Consider the following 13,930-nt stretch of genomic DNA (forward strand, 5'->3'; position numbering starts at 1 on the left):
GCTGTATTGTTTTTCCATTTGTAATAGGAATGCACAGGCTAATCATATTGTAAGTTATATACAAGAAGAATCAACTGAATTATTAAGCAAAAAAGGCACAGGCATCGATTTAGGTCGATGCTTTTCCCCCATTTTTGGTTGGAGGATGCAATCATCCAACGAAACTAGATAAGAATGGTAAAATTGAAGTTAGTTGCTTTTCACTTTCAACCATGTATGTACTCGTACTTTCCAGGAAAACAGACAAGCAATAAAATAATATCTGTTCCTATCCTTGCAGAGTGATGAGTGGTGGTTCTAGGTTCATAACATTTCACACTATTGTGCAATTTTGCATCAGTAACTGTCAAATGCCTTTAAAAAAATGACGACTCGGTTACACCACACGTTTAAAAAGCTTGTCAACTGCGCTCAAAACACGTGTTACCTCGCTTTGAAGTTGTAGTTTCATAAAAGCGTGGAATGTTTTTTGGAAAAGGAGCGAAGGTATCGTACTTTCGTTCGAGAGAAAGTGCGTTTTTACAATACTTTCGAAGTGACAGTAACTTTGTGTATTGCCATAATATACAGGGTTTACTGGAGGAGTTGGGAATTCCGATCTACAACTCAATTGAATGGCGAATGTTCATTGACAGCTCAAAGAGGATCTTAAAGTGCGTCCTTCTCTATAATAGCAATTTATACGGTGCAGTACCAATTGCACATTCAGTTAGTCTTCGTGAAGAATACGGAAACATAAAAAGAGTCATTGAATTGTTGCAATATCACAAGCACAATTGGATCATATGTGTTGACCTTAAAATGTTATGTTTTCTTCTTGGTCAGCAACACGGATACACAAAGTACCCCTGCTATTTGTGTATGTGGGACAGCAGAGCTCGAGATTAGCACTGGGTGGAGAGGAACTGGCCTCCGAGATCTGACCTTAAACCTGGTGATCCCAATATTCTACATGAAACACTTGTTGACAGAGAGAAAATTATTTTCCCACATCTGCATATAAAGCTCGGCCTAATGAGGCAATTCTTTAAAGCATTGACAACTGAAAGCAACAGTTTTAATTACCTTGTTTGGGCTTTTCTTGGCCTGTCAATACAAAAAATTAAAGCTGGTGTATTTGATGGTCCACAAATTCGACAACTCAACAAAGATGAACGTTTCAGTGGTTCAATGTCATAATTGGAAGAAAATGCGTAGCTAGTTAGCTAGTTAGCTAGTTAGCTAGTTAGCTAGTTAGCTAGTTAGCTAGTTAGCTAGTTAGCTAGTTAGCTAGTTAGCTAGTTAGCTAGTTAGCTAGTTAGCTAGTTAGCTAGTTAGCTAGTTAGCTAGTTAGCTAGTTAGCTAGTTAGCTAGTTAGCTAGTTAGCTAGTTAGCTAGTTAGCTAGTTAGCTAGTTAGCTAGTTAGCTAGTTAGCTAGTTAGCTAGTTAGCTAGTTAGCTAGTTAGCTAGTTAGCTAGTTAGCTAGTTAGCTAGTTAGCTAGTTAGCTAGTTAGCTAGTTAGCTAGTTAGCTAGTTAGCTAGTTAGCTAGTTAGCTAGTTAGCTAGTTAGCTAGTTAGCTAGTTAGCTAGTTAGCTAGTTAGCTAGTTAGCTAGTTAGCTAGTTAGCTAGTTAGCTAGTTAGCTAGTTAGCTAGTTAGCTAGTTAGCTAGTTAATCTTACTGAATCTTACCCAACACAATCTTACTGAACTGAACAAAGCCGACGCAGATTTCTAAGCTTCTACACTGCTCACATATGCTATAGTTCTGGTTCAAATCTTGTCATGTCCAGTTCACAGCAAGAAATGTTCAGATTTGCAGATTCCAGATAAGCTTTGGGGGAACAAATTCTCCTGAAACACCAGATGCCAGATATCTCGAGCTCAAATTTTGAACAGAATCCAGAGAAACTGAACATATTTATACTGAAGGTCACTGAATGGACAGAACAAAATAAATCAATAAACTCCAACAAGAAAAATCCAAAAAAATCACCAATTCAGAGACTACTGATACTGTACAAAATACTGTACAAACGCCAAAGCGTAGAAATGCAACAACGAACAAGGCGCTAAAGCGCGCGCAGAGAGCAGCAGCAACAAAGCAGGGACAAAGGCTGACAATAAGAATATCGAAGTGAACAACAAAGGTCAAACAAATACCAAACTCAGCAACAAGCGCGAACTGTGTTTCAGCATCAAACAAAATACAACTTGCAGCCCTGACCAAATCTTTATCGTTATTAAACAAGTCAGACAAACTGGCCCACAAATATGAGCCTTAAGGCATGCAATGAAGTTTCAATTCAACATAGACAAGCTGTTGTGCTTCAGTCAGAAGATCAAAAATATCTTACACTTGGCCTTTTTACTTACGACACCAAACTGAACTCTGCATTCACCTGGGATCTTCTAAACTTTTCTACCTCAGCTATATCTGATATATCCCGGAGGTACCTCAAATAAAATTACCATCGCATTTGCATTGACGCCCTTTACCGACGACAAAAATAATACAAAAAGAGTGAAGGAAGGAAGTAGAAAAATGCACAAAAATACAAATTGTCATTGTCTTTCATTGCAGTAGATTCAATGAATTCTTAAAGAAGTTATATTAGTCTGATAACATAATGTCCCTTTGGTATAAACCAATTCATCTGCATGCCAACATGGCGGCATATTACTGCTCTATACAAGGTTTAACATTTCTACACCAGGGGCGCAATGTGCGATGGTAGTGCCGCCTAAACCGAAAACCTACGACTCACGATCACAACTTGTGGTCGGAAGCTTTCTCTCTCTTCCGTGTTTATCTCATCGTTACTTCTCATCGTCCCTCGTTGGTTACCAGCACGCTGTTAACAGTCCAAATATCTGCCACTTAGCCTACTACTGCTTTCAATTATGGTCTATTTTTTGTTTTGAATTTTAGTTGCTTCGAGTCCCATGAGATCCTGAAAAACGAGTGTTAGGTCAATTATAATGTACGCTACTTACACCATTAATCAATTAATATTATTATACTATTAATATCAACTGGCCTTAATCAATGACAGGAAACCAGCAAGGTCTTATGCTAGCGTGGAACGAAAACAAGTTCCTAACATTTGGCTTACCGGTAACGAGCTGGAAACACGTCTGGAAAGCTGGAAGCGGAAGCTGGAGCGATGGATTTGGATTGCATTCTCTTAAATTAAATATGTTGGATTGCCTGTTGACATTGTATGCTAATAAATACAAGAGGTGCAATGAAAACCTGCCCAATTTCGTGACTTCTGATATCTGTGATGATGTCTGACGAATCATCTACAAGGTTGGGCTTTTACCGTAGTTTTCTTGGCATGGCCGTCCTGAATATTTAAAGCAGGTTGTCTTTTAAGGTTTGGAAATTAATAGATTTCCAAAATTGTTGAATACGAAGCGGAAGAATTTCTTATTTTAAACAGTTAAATTATGATAAAAGATTAAGAAAAATGGATGCCAATAAAATAGATTTCAAATTACCAGGAGAGCAGCAGCTGAATGGGATAGATGACAAGGAAAGGTGGAACCGTAACTGACGTCACCCGATGAAATAAACCTCGAAATGTAGAAACGTAATTAAAAATACCTTGTCGCTACTGCCATCACACAGTAAAACATCATGCTGGTTTCACCTTAATAAACATCTTAACATTTTTTTTCTGTCGACTGAATCTCGTAACAAACCCTGCAACTTCAACTCTGCCTCATTTTCATCACGTTATTTTCCTCATCAGGAACTTTAATTTAATCTAAAAATTTAATTTTAGCCAATATTGCTTAACTGAAAATCAAGGCAAGTTGCTGTTCCCACATTGTCTGCCTGTTAAAGCTGCCCTGTGCAGATCTTGTAATAATCAGTTTACAGTACGAGAAGTTTGAGATTGGCAGATATCGAATCAGCTTTACGCAGAAAAAATCTCTTTTAAAACAGATTGTCTGATGCAGGGTTTGTTGTGCGCAAATTCTCCAACCAGAATCCAGATAACGGAATGTAACAAATTCAGACAAAACATCACTGATTTCCATTAAGAAGTTAACTGTATGGCCAGAACAATACTCAAAGTACAAAAATAATAAACACCAAAATAAAACCAATATTTTACCGACCCCAACAAAGCAATAAACGCCAAAGTGCAGCAAAGCAACAGCGACAAAGAATCAACGCGAAAGCGCGCGCAGAGAGCTCAACAGCAATAAATCGAAACTTAAACCACGAAAGCCAAAACATTCAAGACACGAAAATGTACAAAAGCCACCAACAACGACTATGCAACAAATACTACAACTAATACAAAACCCAACTCCAAAGAGCAAAGAACCGACTCGCGAGCCAAATCGCGAAACAAAAAACATTACCCGCATACCTGACAGAACATCCATCAATCAGATAGTCACGTCTGATCATTCTGTTTTCTGCAGAGAGCTTTTAAACCGAGTGTTACTCGATTATCTACCTTATAGTTAAGCCACATGGCTTCAGTAAATCATCATCAGTAAATCAGTAAACATACAATCAGTGCAAAAATATTCAACAAATTTATCACCACACCTACGCAGAGAAATCTGAAAGCAAAAAGATAATATTAGTAACTAGTTTTAACTAATATTTGTAAAGATTACATCAAATTAACCATAACGTTAATCAAACATGAATGATACCAGAACGGTTTAACACTGCAAGCAATTTACGATTGCGTTATTTACAAATTTAATTATTTAATTTGGCTGCTTTAGTACACCGTTAAATATTTTGATGAAGCTTGCAAATATACGCGGGGTATCCGAGTATTAAGTTCAACGTAAAGCACTAATATTCTTTCGCTTATTAACTAATGTATTTCCCAACATAACCTCAACTCGATCGTATTTAAGTTCATTGCATAAATATATACCTGGTTAATACATTACTAAACTAAACCGAAACTTAAGCCTGGTTTATAGATTGTAAGTTACCTACATTATTCTTCACTTACTCTTAACCACCAAGTACCAACCAACCACTTTAACTACACAAGTCATATGAATGAATTAAGGCAGAACACTGGCAATTAAGGTTCGAGAATCGCGCGCAAATTCCAGAGCTGATTTCAGATACCCACAAAACTTGCTCCAAGGTGAATTCCAAGGGAAAACGTGTAAGTGCCAGCGTCTTGCTCGAAATTGTAATTATTGGCTAATTCATTGTTTAACAATGCCACGTCCTGATACAAGAAATGCATTATTCTTCAAGCATGCCCTAATAGGACTTTGAATTTGTTATTTGTTTATAGTTGTACGGTGTTGTATGATACAAATTGCCATTGCCGGTAACTCCATTGCGCCACAGAGACAAACTCATAATACCCTTTAACATTTTCACGCTTTAAAAAACAATCAAGCCTAGAAAGTCGGAAAAAATTACTGGATCGAACCGTTTTTGAACAAAGACATAAGTTTCTCAATGTTCGATTTTACTATCCGCTTCAATGCAATCCGACACAAAGTTAGCATATATGTGAGGTAAAACTTTCCAAAGCTACTGTCAGAAGTGGGATTCGAACCCACGCCTCCATTCGGAGACCAGAACACCCTAGAGCCGTACAAAGCGACTAAGCCTCTGCTTGAGTCTGGCGCCTTAGACCACTCGGCCATCCTGACCTCGATGTTTTGTAGGCATCTCCGTTCTCATAATACTTACCACAAAACCAGGAAAAGGCTTAATTTAGCACTAATATCACGGTTGTTTTTCCTCGTGGCTGTATAAAATTCACAGATGCATGCAACGATGTTTAATCGAGGATAAATACAACGAACCAGGCCAAGTTGTTTCATTCTAGTTTTACTTTATGGAAGACGTAGACGATGATGTTAACGGTATGCTCAATTTAGGATGAAACTATTTACAGTTAAGTGATAAGATTTTAAAAATATTAAGCCAATCATCCCTGCCGGGACTCGAACCCGGAACCTCTAGATTAGAAGTCCAGCGCGCTAATCCATTGCGCCACAGAGACAAACTCATAATAACCTTTAACATTTTCACGTTTTGAAAGACGATCCAGCCTAGAAAGTCGGAAACAATTACTTGATGGAACCGTTTTTGAACTAAGACATAAGCTTCTCAATGTTCGATTTTACTATCCGCTTCAATGCAATCCGACACAAAGTTAGCATATATGTGAAGTAAAACTTTCCAAAGCTACTATCAGAAGTGGGATTCGAACCCACGCCTCCATTCGGAGACCAGAACACCCTAGAGCCGTACAAAGCGACTAAGCCTCTGCTTGAGTCTGGCGCCTTAGACCACTCGGCCATCCTGACCTCGATGTTTTGTAGGCATCTCCGTTCTTATAATACTTACCACAAAACCAGGAAAAGGCTTAATTTAGCACTAATATCACGGTTGTTTTTCCTCGTGGCTGTATAAAATTCACAGATGCATGCAACGATGTTTAATCGAGGATAAATACAACGAACCAGGCCAAGTTGTTTCATTCTAGTTTTACTTTATGGAAGACGTAGACGATGATGTTAACGGTATGCTCAATTTAGGATGAAACTATTTACAGTTAAGTGATAAGATTTTAATCATCCCTGCCGGGACTCGAACCCGGAACCTCTAGATTAGAAGTCCAGCGCGCTAATCCATTGCGCCACAGAGACAAACTCATATCAACCTTTAATATTTTCACGCTTTAAAAAACAATCCAGCGTAGAAAGTCGGAAAAAATTAATGAATCGAACCGTTTTTAAACAAAGACATAAGTTTCTCAATGTTCGATTTTACTATCCGCTTCAACGCAATCTTCTTCTTCTTCGTTTGAGCGTTTCTTCCTTCCAGACTAGATTTCCGGGCATGAGGTCATCAGCCATGTGATTGTATCCTCGTCTAGTCTTTTCAGACCACGCACACCATGTGGGGGCCGATGGATAGGGCAGGCATTGATCACATGGTATGCTGTCTGCTCTGTGGCACCCCACTCGCATCCTGGTGAGGGAGCCAGTCCCCATTTGTGCATGTCTGAACGAAAGCGTCCGACGCCGGTGCGCAAGCGATTGAGCCTGACCCAAGCAGTTCTTGCGAGGGACATTCCCGGTGGGTTTGGGTCGGCGTCAGTTATGAAGTCAGAGAGTCTGAAGGAATTGTTTTGCCACTCTGTGCTCCACATGTGGTTCGTCCAGTGCGCCGCACTTAGTCCAAGGTCTTCTGCGCTACTGAGTAGCTGTTGTGCGGCCGGCACAAAGGTGTGTCTTGATTTCAGTCGCTGCTTTCCAGGTGGTGGTCGCTGGAGTGGGGTATGGAGACGGTGTTTAGGGTCCAAAGCGCGGCGGGCGAGAAAAATCATGGCTCCTTTGCGTTGTAGCTCAGCAGGTTGGATGCCTGCAAGGATTGCTAGGTAGTCCGTTGGAGTGGGACGCAGGCAACCAGTCACAATACGCAGCGCGTCGTTCTCTTCGCGCTCTCCATCGACTGCCAGTCTCCGGCAGAATGCAGGAGTGCCAGGTCGTCTGCATAGGCATACTTCCTAAAGGTGGTGCTGGGCAGATCGTAGGTGTAAGTAACGCAATAAGACACAAAGTTAGTATGGGATTTGAATCCACGCCTCCATTTGAGACCAGAACACCCTACAGCCGCACAGTTAGCTAGTTAGCTAGTTAGCTAGTTAGCTAGTTAGCTAGTTAGCTAGTTAGCTAGTTAGCTAGTTAGCTAGTTAGCTAGTTAGCTAGTTAGCTAGTTAGCTAGTTAGCTAGTTAGCTAGTTAGCTAGTTAGCTAGTTAGCTAGTTAGCTAGTTAGCTAGTTAGCTAGTTAGCTAGTTAGCTAGTTAGCTAGTTAGCTAGTTAGCTAGTTAGCTAGTTAGCTAGTTAGCTAGTTAGCTAGTTAGCTAGTTAGCTAGTTAGCTAGTTAGCTAGTTAGCTAGTTAGCTAGTTAGCTAGTTAGCTAGTTAGCTAGTTAGCTAGTTAGCTAGTTAGCTAGTTAGCTAGTTAGCTAGTTAGCTAGTTAGCTAGTTAGCTAGTTAGCTAGTTAGCTAGTTAGCTAGTTAGCTAGTTAGCTAGTTAGCTAGTTAGCTAGTTAGCTAGTTAGCTAGTTAGCTAGTTAGCTAGTTAGCTAGTTAGCTAGTTAGCTAGTTAGCTAGTTAGCTAGTTAGCTAGTTAGCTAGTTAGCTAGTTAGCTAGTTAGCTAGTTAGCTAGTTAGCTAGTTAGCTAGTTAGCTAGTTAGCTAGTTAGCTAGTTAGCTAGTTAGCTAGTTAGCTAGTTAGCTAGTTAGCTAGTTAGCTAGTTAGCTAGTTAGCTAGTTAGCTAGTTAGCTAGTTAGCTAGTTAGCTAGTTAGCTAGTTAGCTAGTTAGCTAGTTAGCTAGTTAGCTAGTTAGCTAGTTAGCTAGTTAGCTAGTTAGCTAGTTAGCTAGTTAGCTAGTTAGCTAGTTAGCTAGTTAGCTAGTTAGCTAGTTAGCTAGTTAGCTAGTTAGCTAGTTAGCTAGTTAGCTAGTTAGCTAGTTAGCTAGTTAGCTAGTTAGCTAGTTAGCTAGTTAGCTAGTTAGCTAGTTAGCTAGTTAGCTAGTTAGCTAGTTAGCTAGTTAGCTAGTTAGCTAGTTAGCTAGTTAGCTAGTTAGCTAGTTAGCTAGTTAGCTAGTTAGCTAGTTAGCTAGTTAGCTAGTTAGCTAGTTAGCTAGTTAGCTAGTTAGCTAGTTAGCTAGTTAGCTAGTTAGCTAGTTAGCTAGTTAGCTAGTTAGCTAGTTAGCTAGTTAGCTAGTTAGCTAGTTAGCTAGTTAGCTAGTTAGCTAGTTAGCTAGTTAGCTAGTTAGCTAGTTAGCTAGTTAGCTAGTTAGCTAGTTAGCTAGTTAGCTAGTTAGCTAGTTAGCTAGTTAGCTAGTTAGCTAGTTAGCTAGTTAGCTAGTTAGCTAGTTAGCTAGTTAGCTAGTTAGCTAGTTAGCTAGTTAGCTAGTTAGCTAGTTAGCTAGTTAGCTAGTTAGCTAGTTAGCTAGTTAGCTAGTTAGCTAGTTAGCTAGTTAGCTAGTTAGCTAGTTAGCTAGTTAGCTAGTTAGCTAGTTAGCTAGTTAGCTAGTTAGCTAGTTAGCTAGTTAGCTAGTTAGCTAGTTAGCTAGTTAGCTAGTTAGCTAGTTAGCTAGTTAGCTAGTTAGCTAGTTAGCTAGTTAGCTAGTTAGCTAGTTAGCTAGTTAGCTAGTTAGCTAGTTAGCTAGTTAGCTAGTTAGCTAGTTAGCTAGTTAGCTAGTTAGCTAGTTAGCTAGTTAGCTAGTTAGCTAGTTAGCTAGTTAGCTAGTTAGCTAGTTAGCTAGTTAGCTAGTTAGCTAGTTAGCTAGTTAGCTAGTTAGCTAGTTAGCTAGTTAGCTAGTTAGCTAGTTAGCTAGTTAGCTAGTTAGCTAGTTAGCTAGTTAGCTAGTTAGCTAGTTAGCTAGTTAGCTAGTTAGCTAGTTAGCTAGTTAGCTAGTTAGCTAGTTAGCTAGTTAGCTAGTTAGCTAGTTAGCTAGTTAGCTAGTTAGCTAGTTAGCTAGTTAGCTAGTTAGCTAGTTAGCTAGTTAGCTAGTTAGCTAGTTAGCTAGTTAGCTAGTTAGCTAGTTAGCTAGTTAGCTAGTTAGCTAGTTAGCTAGTTAGCTAGTTAGCTAGTTAGCTAGTTAGCTAGTTAGCTAGTTAGCTAGTTAGCTAGTTAGCTAGTTAGCTAGTTAGCTAGTTAGCTAGTTAGCTAGTTAGCTAGTTAGCTAGTTAGCTAGTTAGCTAGTTAGCTAGTTAGCTAGTTAGCTAGTTAGCTAGTTAGCTAGTTAGCTAGTTAGCTAGTTAGCTAGTTAGCTAGTTAGCTAGTTAGCTAGTTAGCTAGTTAGCTAGTTAGCTAGTTAGCTAGTTAGCTAGTTAGCTAGTTAGCTAGTTAGCTAGTTAGCTAGTTAGCTAGTTAGCTAGTTAGCTAGTTAGCTAGTTAGCTAGTTAGCTAGTTAGCTAGTTAGCTAGTTAGCTAGTTAGCTAGTTAGCTAGTTAGCTAGTTAGCTAGTTAGCTAGTTAGCTAGTTAGCTAGTTAGCTAGTTAGCTAGTTAGCTAGTTAGCTAGTTAGCTAGTTAGCTAGTTAGCTAGTTAGCTAGTTAGCTAGTTAGCTAGTTAGCTAGTTAGCTAGTTAGCTAGTTAGCTAGTTAGCTAGTTAGCTAGTTAGCTAGTTAGCTAGTTAGCTAGTTAGCTAGTTAGCTAGTTAGCTAGTTAGCTAGTTAGCTAGTTAGCTAGTTAGCTAGTTAGCTAGTTAGCTAGTTAGCTAGTTAGCTAGTTAGCTAGTTAGCTAGTTAGCTAGTTAGCTAGTTAGCTAGTTAGCTAGTTAGCTAGTTAGCTAGTTAGCTAGTTAGCTAGTTAGCTAGTTAGCTAGTTAGCTAGTTAATCTTACTGAATCTTACCGAACTGAACAAAGCCGACGCAGATTTCTAAGCTTCTACACTGCTCACATATGCTATAGTTCTGGTTCAAATCTTGTCATGTCCAGTTCACAGCAAGAAATGTTCAGATTTGCAGATTCCAGATAAGCTTTGGGGGAACAAATTCTCCTGAAACACCAGATGCCAGATATCTCGAGCTCAAATTTTGAACAGAATCCAGAGAAACTGAACATATTTATACTGAAGGTCACTGAATGGACAGAACAAAATAAATCAATAAACTCCAACAAGAAAAATCCAAAAAAATCACCAATTCAGAGACTACTGATACTGTACAAAATACTGTACAAACGCCAAAGCGTAGAAATGCAACAACGAACAAGGCGCTAAAGCGCGCGCAGAGAGCAGCAGCAACAAAGCAGGGACAAAGGCTGACAACAAGAATATCGAAGTGAACAACAAAGGTCAAACAAATACCAAACTCAGCAACAAGCGCGAACTGTGTTTCAGCATCAAACAAAATACAACTTGCAGCCCTGACCAAATCTTTATCGTTATTAAACAAGTCAGACAAACTGGCCCACAAATATGAGCCTTAAGGCATGCAATGAAGTTTCAATTCAACATAGACAAGCTGTTGTGCTTCAGTCAGAAGATCAAAAATATCTTACACTTGGCCTTTTTACTTACGACACCAAACTGAACTCTGCATTCACCTGGGATCTTCTAAACTTTTCTACCTCAGCTATATCTGATATATCCCGGAGGTACCTGAAATAAAATTACCATCGCATTTGCATTGACGCCCTTTACCGACGACAAAAATAATACAAAAAGAGTGAAGGAAGGAAGTAGAAAAATGCACAAAAATACAAATTGTCATTGTCTTTCATTGCAGTAGATTCAATGAATTCTTAAAGAAGTTATATTAGTCTGATAACATAATGTCCCTTTGGTATAAACCAATTCATCTGCATGCCAACATGGCGGCATATTACTGCTCTATACAAGGTTTAACATTTCTACACCAGGGGCGCAATGTGCGATGGTAGTGCCGCCTAAACCGAAAACCTACGACTCACGATCACAACTTGTGGTCGGAAGCTTTCTCTCTCTTCCGTGTTTATCTCATCGTTACTTCTCATCGTCCCTCGTTGGTTACCAGCACGCTGTTAACAGTCCAAATATCTGCCACTTAGCCTACTACTGCTTTCAATTATGGTCTATTTTTTGTTTTGAATTTTAGTTGCTTCGAGTCCCATGAGATCCTGAAAAACGAGTGTTAGGTCAATTATAATGTACGCTACTTACACCATTAATCAATTAATATTATTATACTATTAATATCAACTGGCCTTAATCAATGACAGGAAACCAGCAAGGTCTTATGCTAGCGTGGAACGAAAACAAGTTCCTAACATTTGGCTTACCGGTAACGAGCTGGAAACACGTCTGGAAAGCTGGAAGCGGAAGCTGGAGCGATGGATTTGGATTGCATTCTCTTAAATTAAATATGTTGGATTGCATGTTGACATTGTATGCTAATAAATACAAGAGGTGCAATGAAAACCTGCCCAATTTCGTGACTTCTGATATCTGTGATGATGTCTGACGAATCATCTACAAGGTTGGGCTTTTACCGTAGTTTTCTTGGCATGGCCGTCCTGAATATTTAAAGCAGGTTGTCTTTTAAGGTTTGGAAATTAATAGATTTCCAAAATTGTTGAATACGAAGCGGAAGAATTTCTTATTTTAAACAGTTAAATTATGATAAAAGATTAAGAAAAATGGATGCCAATAAAATAGATTTCAAATTACCAGGAGAGCAGCAGCTGAATGGGAGAGATGACAAGGAAAGGTGGAACCGTAACTGACGTCACCCGATGAAATAAACCTCGAAATGTAGAAACGTAATTAAAAATACCTTGTCGCTACTGCCATCACACAGTAAAACATCATGCTGGTTTCACCTTAATAAACATCTTAACATTTTTTTTCTGTCGACTGAATCTCGTAACAAACCCTGCAACTTCAACTCTGCCTCATTTTCATCACGTTATTTTCCTCATCAGGAACTTTAATTTAATCTAAAAATTTAATTTTAGCCAATATTGCTTAACTGAAAATCAAGGCAAGTTGCTGTTCCCACATTGTCTGCCTGTTAAAGCTGCCCTGTGCAGATCTTGTAATAATCAGTTTACAGTACGAGAAGTTTGAGATTGGCAGATATCGAATCAGCTTTACGCAGAAAAAATCTCTTTTAAAACAGATTGTCTGATGCAGGGTTTGTTGTGCGCAAATTCTCCAACCAGAATCCAGATAACGGAATGTAACAAATTCAGACAAAACATCACTGATTTCCATTAAGAAGTTAACTGTATGGCCAGAACAATACTCAAAGTACAAAAATAATAAACACCAAAATAAAACCAATATTTTACCGACCCCAACAAAGCAATAAACGCCAAAGTGCAGCAAAGCAACAGCGACAAAGAATCAACGCGAAAGCGCGCGCAGAGAGCTCAACAGCAATAAATCGAAACTTAAACCACGAAAGCCAAAACATTCAAGACACGAAAATGTACAAAAGCCACCAACAACGACTATGCAACAAATACTACAACTAATACAAAACCCAACTCCAAAGAGCAAAGAACCGACTCGCGAGCCAAATCGCGAAACAAAAAACATTACCCGCATACCTGACAGAACATCCATCAATCAGATAGTCACGTCTGATCATTCTGTTTTCTGCAGAGAGCTTTTAAACCGAGTGTTACTCGATTATCTACCTTATAGTTAAGCCACATGGCTTCAGTAAATCATCATCAGTAAATCAGTAAACATACAATCAGTGCAAAAATATTCAACAAATTTATCACCACACCTACGCAGAGAAATCTGAAAGCAAAAAGATAATATTAGTAACTAGTTTTAACTAATATTTGTAAAGATTACATCAAATTAACCATAACGTTAATCAAACATGAATGATACCAGAACGGTTTAACACTGCAAGCAATTTACGATTGCGTTATTTACAAATTTAATTATTTAATTTGGCTGCTTTAGTACACCGTTAAATATTTTGATGAAGCTTGCAAATATACGCGGGGTATCCGAGTATTAAGTTCAACGTAAAGCACTAATATTCTTTCGCTTATTAACTAATGTATTTCCCAACATAACCTCAACTCGATCGTATTTAAGTTCATTGCATAAATATATACCTGGTTAATACATTACTAAACTAAACCGAAACTTAAGCCTGGTTTATAGATTGTAAGTTACCTACATTATTCTTCACTTACTCTTAACCACCAAGTACCAACCAACCACTTTAACTACACAAGTCATATGAATGAATTAAGGCAGAACACTGGCAATTAAGGTTCGAGAATCGCGCGCAAATTCCAGAGCTGATTTCAGATACCCACAAAACTTGCTCCAAGGTGAATTCCAAGGGAAAACGTGTAAGTGCCAGCGTCTTGCTCGAAATTGTAATTATTGGCTAATTCATTGTTTAACAATGCCACGTCCTGATACAAGAAATGCATTATTCTTCAAGCATGCCCTAATAGGA

At 38.7% G+C, this 13,930-nt stretch overlaps 1 long non-coding RNA gene and 4 other non-coding genes across 6 annotated transcripts; all 5 read right to left on the minus strand.

Moving 5' to 3' along the window:
- Positions 1 to 5,520: 5,520 nt before the first annotated feature.
- Trnal-caa (transfer RNA leucine (anticodon CAA)) lies at positions 5,521 to 5,638 on the minus strand. The gene is made up of 2 exons: positions 5,601 to 5,638; positions 5,521 to 5,566 (listed from the first exon to the last, which is right to left on the minus strand). It is a non-coding gene; the product is annotated as a tRNA-Leu (tRNA).
- A 282-nt stretch (positions 5,639 to 5,920) lies between these two features.
- Trnar-ucu (transfer RNA arginine (anticodon UCU)) lies at positions 5,921 to 5,994 on the minus strand. The gene has a single exon. It is a non-coding gene; the product is annotated as a tRNA-Arg (tRNA).
- A 189-nt stretch (positions 5,995 to 6,183) lies between these two features.
- Positions 6,184 to 6,301, minus strand: Trnal-caa (transfer RNA leucine (anticodon CAA)). Its single transcript has 2 exons — positions 6,264 to 6,301; positions 6,184 to 6,229 (listed from the first exon to the last, which is right to left on the minus strand). It is a non-coding gene; the product is annotated as a tRNA-Leu (tRNA).
- Positions 6,302 to 6,569: 268 nt separating this feature from the next.
- On the minus strand, positions 6,570 to 6,643 carry Trnar-ucu (transfer RNA arginine (anticodon UCU)). Its single transcript has one exon. It is a non-coding gene; the product is annotated as a tRNA-Arg (tRNA).
- A 3,761-nt stretch (positions 6,644 to 10,404) lies between these two features.
- On the minus strand, positions 10,405 to 13,243 carry LOC143446370 (uncharacterized). Of its 2 annotated transcripts, XR_013113925.1 has the most exons (4): positions 12,166 to 13,243; positions 11,918 to 12,011; positions 11,778 to 11,848; positions 10,405 to 11,615 (listed from the first exon to the last, which is right to left on the minus strand). It is a non-coding gene; the product is annotated as an uncharacterized LOC143446370 (long non-coding RNA). The 2 variants fall into 2 exon arrangements; XR_013113924.1 differs by having other exon boundaries at positions 10,405 to 11,848.
- Between the last annotated feature and the right edge of the window lie 687 nt (positions 13,244 to 13,930).

This window comes from Clavelina lepadiformis, chromosome 2 (assembly GCF_947623445.1).
Source record: "Clavelina lepadiformis chromosome 2, kaClaLepa1.1, whole genome shotgun sequence".
NCBI lineage: Eukaryota > Metazoa > Chordata > Ascidiacea > Aplousobranchia > Clavelinidae > Clavelina > Clavelina lepadiformis.